The 13,570-nt window shown below is 33.5% G+C and overlaps 1 protein-coding gene and 1 long non-coding RNA gene across 2 annotated transcripts in view; one reads left to right on the forward strand and one right to left on the reverse strand.

Annotated features, from left to right (window-relative positions):
- LOC106867601 (uncharacterized) overlaps positions 1-13,425 on the reverse strand; it is a 17,062-nt gene extending 3,637 nt beyond the window's left edge. The window contains exons 1-2 of the long non-coding RNA XR_001409168.2: positions 13,070-13,425; positions 10,945-11,107 (exon numbers count right to left, since the gene is read on the reverse strand). This is a non-coding gene — a long non-coding RNA (uncharacterized LOC106867601). The remainder of the gene's footprint in view (positions 1-10,944; positions 11,108-13,069) is intronic.
- Positions 1-13,570, forward strand: part of LOC106867600 (voltage-dependent calcium channel subunit alpha-2/delta-3) — a 620,656-nt gene that overhangs the window by 157,549 nt on the left and 449,537 nt on the right. The gene's annotated exons all lie outside the window — the stretch shown is intronic.

The following is a 13,570-nucleotide window of genomic DNA, read 5'->3' on the forward strand; positions in this document are numbered from 1 at the left end:
TATATATATATATATATGATGAGATTATTGTGTAGAGTGCTAGTGTATAGTACTTAACTGCACTGCAACTCACTGGAAAAAGTTAAAGGATGATACAGAAAGCAGACATATTAGTCAAATAAAAGAAAGACACCAAAGAAAGCCAAAAGTACATTCACAGTACACAAAATAAAATGCACAAAAAAAGACAGGAAAGTGAACAGTAAAAGAGCCATAAAGACGGATGGGTGCATTGGCACATCAGTAGTAGCATTGGCAAATAGCAGGAAGCATGGAATTTTTGAAGACTACTTTGTTCTGAAAGCAAACCTGTCATTTATGTATATATGTATGTTTATGTCTGTGTGTATTTGTCTTCTTGTTTTGACATCACATGATGGTTGTTAATGAGCAGCACTGTCATATGATCAATGTTGTTTGTTTCAATCTTCTATGAAAAATGTGTCCATGGGGAATGGTGCCACATAAAAAGCACCCAGTACACTCTGTAAAGTGGTCAATGTTAGGAAGGGCATCCAGCTGTAGAAGCCACGCCAAAAAGAGACAATGGGAACCAGTGTGGTTCCTGGTCTTGCCTGCTCCTGTCAAACCATCCAGCTCATGCCAGTATGGAAGTGGAATTAAATGAAGATGAAGATGGAAACAAGTGATGGTTGATGACGGGAAAGGTATCTGACCAGAGAAAAATCTGCCTTGATAAATTCTGTCTGAACCATGCAATCATGGAAAGAAAATTATTTTGTCTCAGGTCAGAATTCTAAAATACTGCATATGTCTGGGAATGATTTCAATTTTTATACATCAATTACTCTATACCCTTGATATAAATCATGTATGTAGCAGCAATTGTATTAGTAGCAGAAGTTACTGTCATAACAATGGTGTAAGTGAGAGCAGTACCAGCAGTGATGGTGGTGCTGGTAGTGGGGTGGTGGTGATAGTAGTAGTAGTAGTACTACTACTACTACTACTACTACTACTACTACTACTACTATTGGTGGTAGTACTAGCAATAAGAATGTTATTAACAATAACGAAAGCAGAATTTTGAAAAAATTCTTGTATATGTGCCAGGTAAACAGTGGTTTTGTATGCTGATTTTGATCATCAGAGTTAAAGTCTCCAGAAAGACAAATCACAACTAGACAATAATAGGCAATTTGCCAAGACAGTAACACATTTAAGGAACTTGATGAATTCAATTTCCTTGTATTCTAAACTACAGGAATAGATTTACACTAAATAGATCGGTTAGAATTTACTTAAGCAGTTGTTTCAGCTTAACAAAGAAGATACTCTCCTATTGGACCTACAGACCTGTGTTTATACAATTTGATAATTTACTCGTTATAAATTCTTTGTATGCTTTGCAGGTATTGTTCCAATATGCCGATTAAAACTTATGAATGTTCTCATTTAAGCAGAGTGCAGGCTATCTACTGACTTCTCATCAAATTCTAATAAAAATTGGTTGATTCATTTATACCAGACTAAGACTTGAGTTGAAATTTATTGGATGCAAAGCTAATCTCTATAGGTTAATTCATTGAAATGAAAACAGATCACAAGTTCATACACATCAGCTGAATGGATCATTCAGTCTTTGAGCAAATTAAATTGTACCATTGGGCAGTCTTGTATTACTGTAATTCCAGTGCAGTATTATTGTCTCTGTTTATTTTAAAGTCTGTTGGAAGTTAAAGACTTCAAATAAAAATAAATTTCACTAAAAAGAATAAAATTTATTTTTATTATTTTAGTATTTTACTGTCAAACAAAAAATTGAAAAGGTGGAAAAAATGATGTCATCATCATCTTCGTCATCGTCATCATCATTTAATGTCTATCTTCCATACTGGCATGGGTTGGGCAATTTGACAGGATCCACCGAAGGGAGATGGAGCTCCAATGCCTACTTTGCATGGTTTCAATAGCTGGATGTCCTTCCTAACACCAACCACTTTACAGAGTGGACTGAGTGCATTTTTCATGACACCAGCACTAATGAAGTCGCATAGTCACTTGCAAGATGCAAACCCTTGATTGGATGGGGTTATAGTAGAAAGGGAGGCATCTGTATATTAGGTGTTAAGGGGTTAAATTATGGTAGAGGGACATGAATAGTTACCTTGCCATAGAGGAGATACATGGCTACCCCACATAATATTAAGGTGGCTGGGGGGAGCTCAATAGAGAGATAAAGACAGTGGTGATAAGATGTCATAGTGTACTATAAAGGTACAAGATGATGGATAGAAGAGAGAATGAGAACTTTTCGATGAATTTCAAGTTAATATATTATACACTATAGTATGAAGTAGAAAGGGAAACAAAAATATTAGTATGATAGCTTACATTTGTAGTCTGATGTTGTTAACACTGCTAACATGCATTAATTTGGGGGTTAAAATACACACACACGCACACATATATGTCCAACCCATGCCAACATGGAATATAGATGTTAAATGATGATGATGATGATGAATGCATGTGGGTATATATAAATATATAATAGTGGCACGTAAAAGCACCCATTACACTCTCAGCATGGTTGGCATTAAGAAGGGCATCAAGCCATAGAAAATTATGCCAAATCAGATTGGAGTCTGGTGCAGCCTTCTAACTTACCAGCCCTGGTCAAACTGTCCAACCCATACCAGCATGGACAACGGACATTAAATGATGATGATGATGATGATATATGTAAATATATATATGGCAGTGCCCCAGCATGGCCACAGCTCATGAGCTGAAACTAGATAAAATGAAAAAATAAAAAATATGCATATGTACAAACACACTTACATATATAAACACGTGTATCTCCGTGTGCTTATGTATGCAAGTGCACTTCAAAATAGTACAAGAACTATATTTATATATTCCTATTTAAATAACAGCAAAAGTAGATCTCAAAATATGTTTAATCTTTTGGTTTTATTTTCAAGAAATTTAAATGAAATTGAAAATTTTGCAAAATGAGATTATCTTTGGTAGCAAACATATGACATCTTATAAAATTGCTAGTTTTAGTTATGTCCTTAGTATTACACTTACATTTTTTTTAACTGCTCATTGCTGATGTTTTTATAAGGAAATAAAGAAAAATGATTAAAAATAGTTTGAACAAGTAATAATTTATTTACTATATCATTATCAGTATATATATAAAAAAACATAGATTAGAAAACAAACATCAATTCTAGTCAATGACTTTATATAACAGCACACTTCCATACATTTGATCGAATATAAATATTACCATGGCCTCCAACATATAAACAATAAATATAAAAGGTAAAAAATATATATGCAAATAAAAATACAAATATATCGAACGGCCTATCAAGAAGGCATATACAGTCGACTAAAAATTCTAAAGCGTGTCATGCGACTAAAAATTTTAATAAAATAAAATATCAGTTGATTAACAAAATTTTCTTACTCCCCTCAAGTAAAAATATATCATAAAAGTCCATTTCATGAAAACCAAAGTAGGTTGAAGTCCAGGAGTGTAAGAGAGTTCCACAAAATCAAATCAAACACATCGATGGCCATTTTGGGAGTTCACTGCCGCAGTTCAATTATGAGTTAAGGTGCATCTTGGCAACAACCCCCTCATCAGGATGAACAGGAGTCTCAACAAATTGTTCATTCGCGGGAGTTACAAAACAGTTGCATACTTAATTTAAAGATAATAATCTATCTATCTATCTATCTATCTATCTATCTATCTATCTATCTATCTCGCTCTTTCTCTCTCTCTCTCTCTCTATCTATCTCTCTCTCTCTCTCTCTCTCTATATATATATATATATATATATATATATGTATTTGTGTGTATTGTTTTACTGGTTTCAGTTATTAGATTATGGCCTTGCTGGGGCAGCACCTTGAAGGTCAAAATGTTTAATGTGATATATAGATATATCGAAACTGAGAGTGTGAGGGTTAGAGAGAGAAGAGAGGGATGTGGATAGAACAGTGAGCAAATTATCATTTTAAATCTACCACAGCCCATGTATAGCAGACCCTTAAATCTGCTATATTGGGAATATTTCCTTTATTTCCTTTAGGCATTTCAGCCATGTGGCTGCAGTTATTCTTGAGTATCACCATGAAAAGTAAATCTTCTTTATTTGATATAGCCAGGATTTTGATTGAGCGATTCTTAATTATTAAAATGGATCCACCATTAGTTGCCTAATTATCTAAAAACAAAATTAAGGCAATTGTTATATACATGCGGCTATGGTGAGATTCTTGTGAACTAATATATGTAGGATATTTTTACAGATTTATCATGAGAATTTTGTGAACCTCTATATATGAAATCTTTGCATAGAACTATAAGGAGATTCTTGTGAATCTATATATGCGAGATCTGTGATTAAAGTTGTTTCACTCCTGGCATTTCATCTCTTATTTATCAAGCTTATTGTATCTAGGGCTATGTTATTCCATAGCACCATTTTTCTTCTTTTTGTGAAGATGCTAAGGGCAATTTTTGAAGATTTGGTTAAGCAACAACATAGTAGCTTCCTGGCTGGTTTCTGAAAATGTATCATGTTGGTGTTCATGTGTAGTGATTACTTTATTAGCTGTACTGACATTTATTTTGTTGAGAGGTACACTCTAAAGTGTCTTTGATGGGAGCAGTACTAGGTATAGTGTGATTTTGTTGTGATAAAGCTCTTATGTTATAAATCTGAATGTTGTTAATTCTGAATTCACTGCTTTCAATCATTACAACTTTATCATCAGTTTCCTAATTATTATTTTTCAACTCTAGGAATCTGTTTGCATAGCAATATTTTATACATTACAGGTTAAGTAGTGAATATTCCTTTTGATATCAACCTGCCTGATTCTGCTTTTAGATTTGTTATATAAATTCATTGGCTTAAAGTAGTCCAGAATCAAAATCTGTATCAAAATTTCATGTTGATTTATATTACAAACATGAACTTAATAAAATCAAAGTTATTTCAAACATTTTTCAGATTTGATGTAAAGGCAACTTATTTGAACAGAAATATCGTTTATCTTTCACTTGTTTCAGTCACTAGATTGTGACCATGCTGAGGTACTGCCTTGAAGAATTTTTAGTTGGATGAATTGACTACAGAGCTTATTTTTTCTATTGGTCTCTTTTGCTGAACCACTAAGTTACAGGGATGTAAACACACCAACACCAGTTGTCAAGTAGTGGTGGGACATACACACACATGATGGACTTTTTTCAGTTTCCATCTACCAAATCCACTCATAAAGCTTTTGTCAGTCTGAGGCTAAAGTACAAGATACTTGCCAAGGTGCCATGCAGTGGGACTGAACCCAGAACTATGTGGTTGTGAAGCAAGCTTCTTACCACACAGTCACGCCTGTGCCTTCATTATTTTCAAAATTAATTGAAGTAAAGACAATGTATTTCAATAGAGTTATGTTAACAAAAGGGTTAAATATTACTCTGATTGCAAAACAGGATGAAAAAAACAAACTACTGATTATGAAAATCATTGTCAAACTAATCAAATGGGGTGACTACTTGATATGTGCTGCAAGGAAAAAAAGTAGTGTTGTGTGTAGGTGAAGGGATATACCCATGGTAGATGAATAACTTGGGAGTCATTGTATGAAGCAAAGCAATTAAAGTGAAGAGAAAATCTGATCTCTCATTTGAGATTAAAATCCATGAGAGAGATTTATTGCAGATTTATCCATTGCATGCTAGAATGGAAAATGGCTATTAAAAGAAAGAGTATTATATATCAATTGATTATATGGAAACAAATTGTTATACTAATTAGATTACTGCTTTGGTGACATAACTAGTATTTAATTGATAATTAATACTGTAGCTTTCATTTAAATTGGTATCAGCTTACATAGAGGATATATTTTTTATGAGGAGACGTAGACTAATTTCCTTTGAATACAAATAATAGTATCTATCAACAGAAATCTTTATCATCATCATCAGCAGCAGCATTTTAACATCTATTTTCCAAACTTCCATGGGTCAGACACAGTTCATGGAAGCAAATTTTCTACAGCTAGATGTCCATTTTGTTGCCAACCCTCACCTGTTTCAAAGTATGTTAATATTTCCCCATGGTCACTATGTGGCACTCATTTACAACTACTGGGCAATGTGAAGACAAGGAGACACAAACGCACATATGCATACAATGAGCTTCTTTCAGTTTCTTTCTATCAAATATACTCACAAGGCTTTGGCTAACCTGGGGCTATAGCAGAAGGCACTTGCCCAAGACATTATACATTGAGACTGAACTTGAAATCATGTGATTGGAAAGTGAATTTCTTAACACAGCCAAATTATAATTTAGATATATGCTTATATCAACTTCAATTAGTTATAAACTATTGAGATCTCTAATTGTAAAGGTTTTCATCTATGTTATTATAGGAGATATATTTATAAATCTAAAATAACAGTGTTAATTTTTTTTTTTTTTAAATTTCAATTTAATGAGTGCTTGAATAATATATTATTAAAAGAATTTATATAAAGATCATTTCTGAAAATTTTTGCAGGAAAGAAGAATGGAAATTTCAGATTAATTATATTTTGGTTAAATGTGCTGTGCTTTCTTCGTCTGAGAACAAAGAGAGTCTGCTAGTGCAATATGCAAAACTGAATGGCAAATTTATGTTCAATACTCATTATCATTATCATTAATGATTTTCACATTTATTTTTCCCCATTATGGTCATGTAATTCTTCATTATAAATTCTTTTCATGTTACTTTTTCTTTCTTTCATTCTTTCTTGTCTTAATTTTAAATGCTTTATTTCTGATATAATTTGACTTACCTCTACAAATCATACAAATATGGAAAGACAAACAAACATAAAAGATAAAATGACTTCAAGAGATGAAAGTATAACCAAATGAAAAAAAAAAGGTAGTTTTCAATGTACAAATCAGATAACAGGAGTATAAAGAATTGTATCTTTTGATAAATCAGTGTAAATGACTTGCTCAAATACATTAACTAATATTTGGAGCTTTTAGTATGTGCCAGCTGCTGTGTAAATGTATATTTAAAATACTGAGGTAATCTTGTCATAAAGAATATATAGGGCCATATGGTTGCTGCATAGCTCCAGGTTTTCTTGAATTAAGTGGAGACTTGCAAACATTTCTGCAGATGTTCTTATATTTACTTCTAATACTAGTGGACTGAAATAGATACGATACTGTATACACACACACACACACAAATCGCTCAGTGGTTAGAGTTTCTGGCTCACAATCATGAGATTATGAGTTCAATTCATAGAACTTGTGCTGTGTTCTTGGGCAAGACACTTTATTTCATAGTTCTATATTTAAGAGATGAGGAACTATGTACATTATTTACATTTGACGGATATTTTTCTTCATCTTGTTTGTTGTTAACACAATGTTTTGGCTGATATACCCTCCAGCCTTCATCAAGTGTCTTGGGGAAATTTCGAACCTGGATTCTCATTCCTAAGGTATTTTTCGATGTTATTACTACTATTATTATTGTTCAGGTCACTGCCTGGAATCGAACTGCCTGGAATCTTCAGGTTAGTAGCCCGCACTTTTAATCACTATGCCATACATACGCCTTAGGAACGAGAACCCAGGTTTGAAATTTCCCCAAGACACCTGATGAAGACTGGAGGGTATATCAGCCGAAATGTTGTGTTAACAACAAACAAGATGAGGTCCAATATCCGTCAAATATGAATAATGTAAATAATGTACTTTATTTCATGTTGTTCCAGTTCACTCAGCTGTAGGAATGAGTTGTAACATCACTGATGCCAAGCTGTATCAGCCTTTACCTTTCCCATGGCTAACATTAGTGGCATGGAGAGGGGATGCTGGTATGCATGGGTGACTGTTGGTCTTCTATAAACAACCTTGCCCAGAAGCATAAGCCTCAGAAGGTAACTTTCTAGATGCAATCCTATAGTCATTCATGACTGATGGGTTTTTCTTTACCCTTTAATATATGAAGGAGTGCTGAAACTTTCTTGGCTTTTGGGTAAAAGAAAATACAGGAGGATCAGTTATGATGTTATTCAATATAATTCCCTCTGACTCACACACTTATTGCAGTGGTCCTTCAATTTTTCTAAGCCCTTTAAAAGAACTCAGAAGGTTTGGGCTCCAGCTAGGCCTTTTACAATACCCTTAAAGCCAGGAACTTTTCACCACCCCTCATATTTGTATGAGCTGACAAAAGTCTTGTGAGTGGATTTGGTTGACAGAAACTGAAAGAACCCTGTCATATATATATGTGTGTATGTTTGTGTGTGTTAGTGTGTGTGTGTGTGTGTGTGTGTTAGCGTGTGTGTGTGTGTGTTTGTGTGTGTGTGTGTGTGTGTGTGTGTGTGTGTATGTGTGTGTTGTGCTTTCTAGTCTTGACATCATGTATTAGTTGTAAATGAGTGCCACTGTCATAAGGATTGTCCTTCATTTCCAGTCTTCCATGAAAGCCTGTCTGGCCATGGGGAAATATTACCTTACTTGGAAACAAGAGAAGGATGATAACAGAGAGGGTGTCTAGCCATAAAAAACACTGTTTCAATGTATTCTGTCCGACCCATGCAAGCATGGAAAAGTGGGCATTAAATTGATGATGATAATATATATACACAGTTACACACTTCCCCACTTGTAACCTTGAAAGTTTTAAACTGCTGTAAACATGTGAACATTCTTATCTATGCTAATAAACAGGCTTCTTCAAATTTATTATTTTTGTTGTATTAAAGCTCTTAACAACTCTAATAAAAAGTCATTGGCATAAGGAAATCCATACAAAACTTACATCCCTATGTTCAGTATTTAGACTGATAAATCACTGCATTAAAAACACTAAAAAACAAAATGTGCTTGCTTTCCTGCATACTTATGTAGAAATTTATTTCTTTTCATAGTCAAACCTACTCATGTAGTAAATTGTAAAGCGCGCAATTACTATTTTCCAATGCATAGCTTACATAACTATAAATTATTCCTGTTTCAAATAACGCTACCTACTATAGATGAGAGTTATTGATCTTCGAAAACAGGAGCTATATAGGAAATAGTCTAGAATTTCAATTTTTGTATTTAATTTTGTATCACAGTTATGTAGCAATTTGAAGTATATAGCTTAACATTAAAATGATTTTTCTTGGAATATTGATAAAATACATTCCATTTATACATTTATACATGTACCATTGAATTGATGACAATGTTTTAGTTGCATATGTTTTTTATACCGCACACGTCTTCTGTAAATATATATATATATATATATATATATATATACTATATATATATAAATGTTTTACTATTACTAGTCAACTAAAGGCACTGAGCTGGGAGAGTTGTTATCACACTGGAGAAAATGCTTAGTGACATTTCTTCCAGTTTTATAGTCTGAGTTCAAATTCTACTGAGGTTAACATTGTCTCTCATCTTCTCGGGGTTGACAAAATAAGTACTGGTTAAGCACTGGTCGATGTAATTGACTAGCCTCCTCCCCAAAATTTCAGGCCTTACACCTATGGAAGAAAGGATTATCATTAGTCAATTAGCTAACTATTTATTTATTTCATTTATCATTTGGTTAGTCAATCAATTAGCTAGGTAATTTATGAAATATTGAGTAATCCTTCAGTTTAGTGTTAAATTGTTTTTATATGTAACTAGACATAAAGTCAACCATTTATATATACATACATACATACATACATACATACATACAGGTATATATAAATATATATGTACACACAGACAGACAGATTAGTAAGATTCAATTGTGAAAAGGCTAATGCACTCAATAGGAATCAAATCATGATTCTTGAGTGTCAGCCAGGTGTGCATACTACTAAATCTCAGTGTCTAATACAATGTTCAGATATTTACTTAAGCTTTACATGGCTGTAAATAGATTCAGTAATTTTCCCTCTTGCAGCCATAATATAAGGGTTATTCAAAACAAGTAATAAACACACTTGAATGTATTTACACCATCTTGGAAATCTGTCCTTCAAGTAAAAAGCTATACATTGATACACATATACATGTACACACTCACATGTGCATACACACACACATACACACTCGCACACACACATACATACATATATACATATATACATACATACATGCATACATACATACATGCATACATATATATTTATACACTCACACACACACATATGAAAGAACAACAAAAAGTAATATCAGAGATATTTCAAAATATCCATTCATATTGAAACTGTTAGTTTCAATAACTCATCTCATAACAATGCAAAAGCATTTATAATTCTATAATCTATAATGATAATATATTATGCATGAATCATGCCATCAAGAATTGTTTTTGAATAATATATATATATGTACACACACACACACACATATATACACTTTTGGCTACCAATGGTTTCATGAAGCCTGCCTCAAGGAACATTGGTACCCATCTCTATCTTGGATGAGAATATATTGTCTGATATCAGCATGCATGTGTGTGTACATTTTAATTTTTTTTCTCTTGCATTTGTACTTTAACTCCCACTCTTATTCAGCCTTTTACTTCTTAAAATCCTCTGTCTTATTTTCTCCCTCACTCTTTCTTTATTTCTTTCATTTTATTTCACATCTTCTCTGTATCTTTTCATTGATTCAACAATTTTCATCTCTCTATCTCATGCTCTCTCTCTATTCACCATTATGAACACCAATGTCACTATTGGTGCCAACATCATCATGACCACCATACCAACTAATTTTTCTTTCTTAATTTGTGCTACTTCCCTTCGTATGACACAAAATGTGCATAGGTAGAAACATACTATTATATTAATATATAGATTTAGACAATAATGCTACAATAATGTAAGAATGATGAATATTAATATATTGATATTTTACTCACTATTATTGGTTTTTAAAGTCCAAGGTTTTCAGTGTTCCCATCTACTTCAACATGGTTTTTACGACTGGATGCCCTTCCTAATAACAAACACTTTACAGAGTGTACTGGGTGCTTTTTTCATGTAGCTTGCAAAACTATGAACTCCTAGAGAGACAGCTTTATGCTGAAAGATGAGGGGGTCCAAGTATTAGAGAGAGAGCCAGAGCAGAACAGGATATTTGCTGTAGAGAAACTACATGGCTATTCACATTTTGGGAGAGAGAATAGTAGATAATCATGGTGGAGCAGGGAAAAAATGAAAATAGCAGTGATAGGTTGTCTGGATAAGCATTACTACTACAGAACATTAATGTAAACACATGGACACACATAGAAATGCATTTACACATACTCCACATATACACATGTACACTCATACACACATGCTTATGTGTATATATGTAAATATGTAACATTAAGCTTCTTTCAGTTTTGTCTACCAAATTCTCTCACAAGACTTTGATTAGCTCATGGCTATTGTAGAAGATACTTTCTCTAAAGTGCCACACAATGACATTTGTTGGTATAAAACTGAGATCGTGCTAGATTAAAGGTTAAACACAGAATATACCTGAGTTGGTACGATGGAGACTAAATATAGTTTCATCAGCAACTATTTATGAGGGGTGTGTCTTTAGAGTTAATTGTTGATTGAAAAAAAAGTTAAGATTTGATGAAAATGACGAGGAGGAGAAGCAAGTTAACAAGTTAATTGGGATCAAAAACCTTTGTAGAAGGGATAAGGTGGAGATGCAAATAGTTAATGTGTTAGTAGGATGGGTTGTAGCTATATTGATGTTGTTTATATAATATCTTCAGTTTGTGTAAAAGTGAAATCCTTTGCAAATTAAGCATACATACAGCAAAGTTAAATTGAAGTTTGTTGAAGTTACTTGGAAAACTTATAAATTACAGCTGAGAAACATGTCAGTTTGTTCAAGAAAGGTGTTATTTCTAAAGCACTGGGCAGTATTGCAGGCAATAATATATGGAATAGCACAGGTGAAGAGGATTTATAGGCGATCAATCCAAGAATTAACTTTTCTGTTACACTTGTTTAGATTCTGTCTCTCAGCACTGATAACAAACAGATAGATCTAGAAGCTTTATTTCACTTTGTTTCCTTGCTCTCTTTCTCTGAATACATACACACACACACACACATTAACTGTGTGTATTCTAGTTTTAGAATAGGAATGATGTGTCCCTGCATGTTGTAAAAAGTAACTAAAAGGTTTTCTCTGATTTACTTGCTGAGTGTGGTAGAAGAGGCACTGCTCATAATCTTTGCAGATGTTCTTTTATTAGGAGAGACTCTCAGTGATAGTGAGGCCCAGCATTTGGAGCAACTGTGGGCACTGGCTGGAAGGCTTTATTGATGCAGGGGGCAACAGCATTGCTTTTAGCAAACCTCTTTAAAGTTCTGATACTCTGGAAGAAACCTTCCAACCATCTAAGACATGCCACCATATAAAGGAAAATGTAAAATGAAGCTGGTGATGATTTTATCCATACATACATACAATGTGTGTGTGTGACAATATAGAAACGGATATGAATGCATGTATATATATGTATATATTTATTTGTGTGTGTGTGTGTGTGTGTGTGTGTGTGTATACATGCAAGTGTTCATATCCCTACGTTACTATATTGTCATCACCATTAATAGATAGACAAGTCTAAATGACATTATAATTTAAATTTTACTTTAAACAGTTAATTTTCTCAATTAATTTCTTAAACTCATTCCTGTATGAAATATTTTTTCACCTCTGTCATGCTTTGGTTCATCCCACTGACTAATTTAGCAATATAGATCCAGCTAACCTTCATCTGCTATGACCCATTCTGTCAGTGCAGACCAGTTACCAATATATTATTTCCCTTCCCTTTTAGTGAGTAAACATCCAACTCCTTCTGTGTTTCATGTGGAAATTCTCATGCTACTACTGTAAGACCTGTACCTTCTATAACTGAGACAATGTTGTACCCTTCAAAAAAGGAGGACACACAGTGTATGGTAGAGGAGACTTTTTAGTCTTGTTGGCAACATCTTCAGAGCTGGTAGCACAATTATATTTACCTGTACCCAATCCATGATGTAAAGCTTTCTTGTAGGAAAGGTATCCAGCTGTAAAATCCATACCAATCAGGAAGGAATGAATGGAAGAAAATGATAGACAATAAAATGCATCCAGTCTCCTCTGTCAAGTTATTTGTGATGAATGGTGATGGTGGTGGTGGGGATATCCATGGAAACTATACCAAAAATAGTGAAATATACAATAACAAACAAAGTTAGCAGATGTTTCTCTGCTGGTGTGTCTTCCAGATGATGAAGGACCACAGCGGGTGATGAGACATTACAATACTTATCTAACCCATGCCAGAATGATAAAAAAAAAAAGTAAAAAGAACTTATAAAATAACAGTAGCAGTGGTAGTAACGACAGTTGTATTTATTTTTACATAAGCATTTTTTACAGTTTTTACATATTGAAAACTGTGTGTGTGTGTGTGTGTGTGTGTGCATGCATACATGCCTATATATATGTGCATGTGTGTGTGTGTATATGTATATATA

This window comes from Octopus bimaculoides, chromosome 3, assembly GCF_001194135.2.
Source record: "Octopus bimaculoides isolate UCB-OBI-ISO-001 chromosome 3, ASM119413v2, whole genome shotgun sequence".
NCBI classification, from domain to species: Eukaryota; Metazoa; Mollusca; class Cephalopoda; order Octopoda; family Octopodidae; genus Octopus; species Octopus bimaculoides.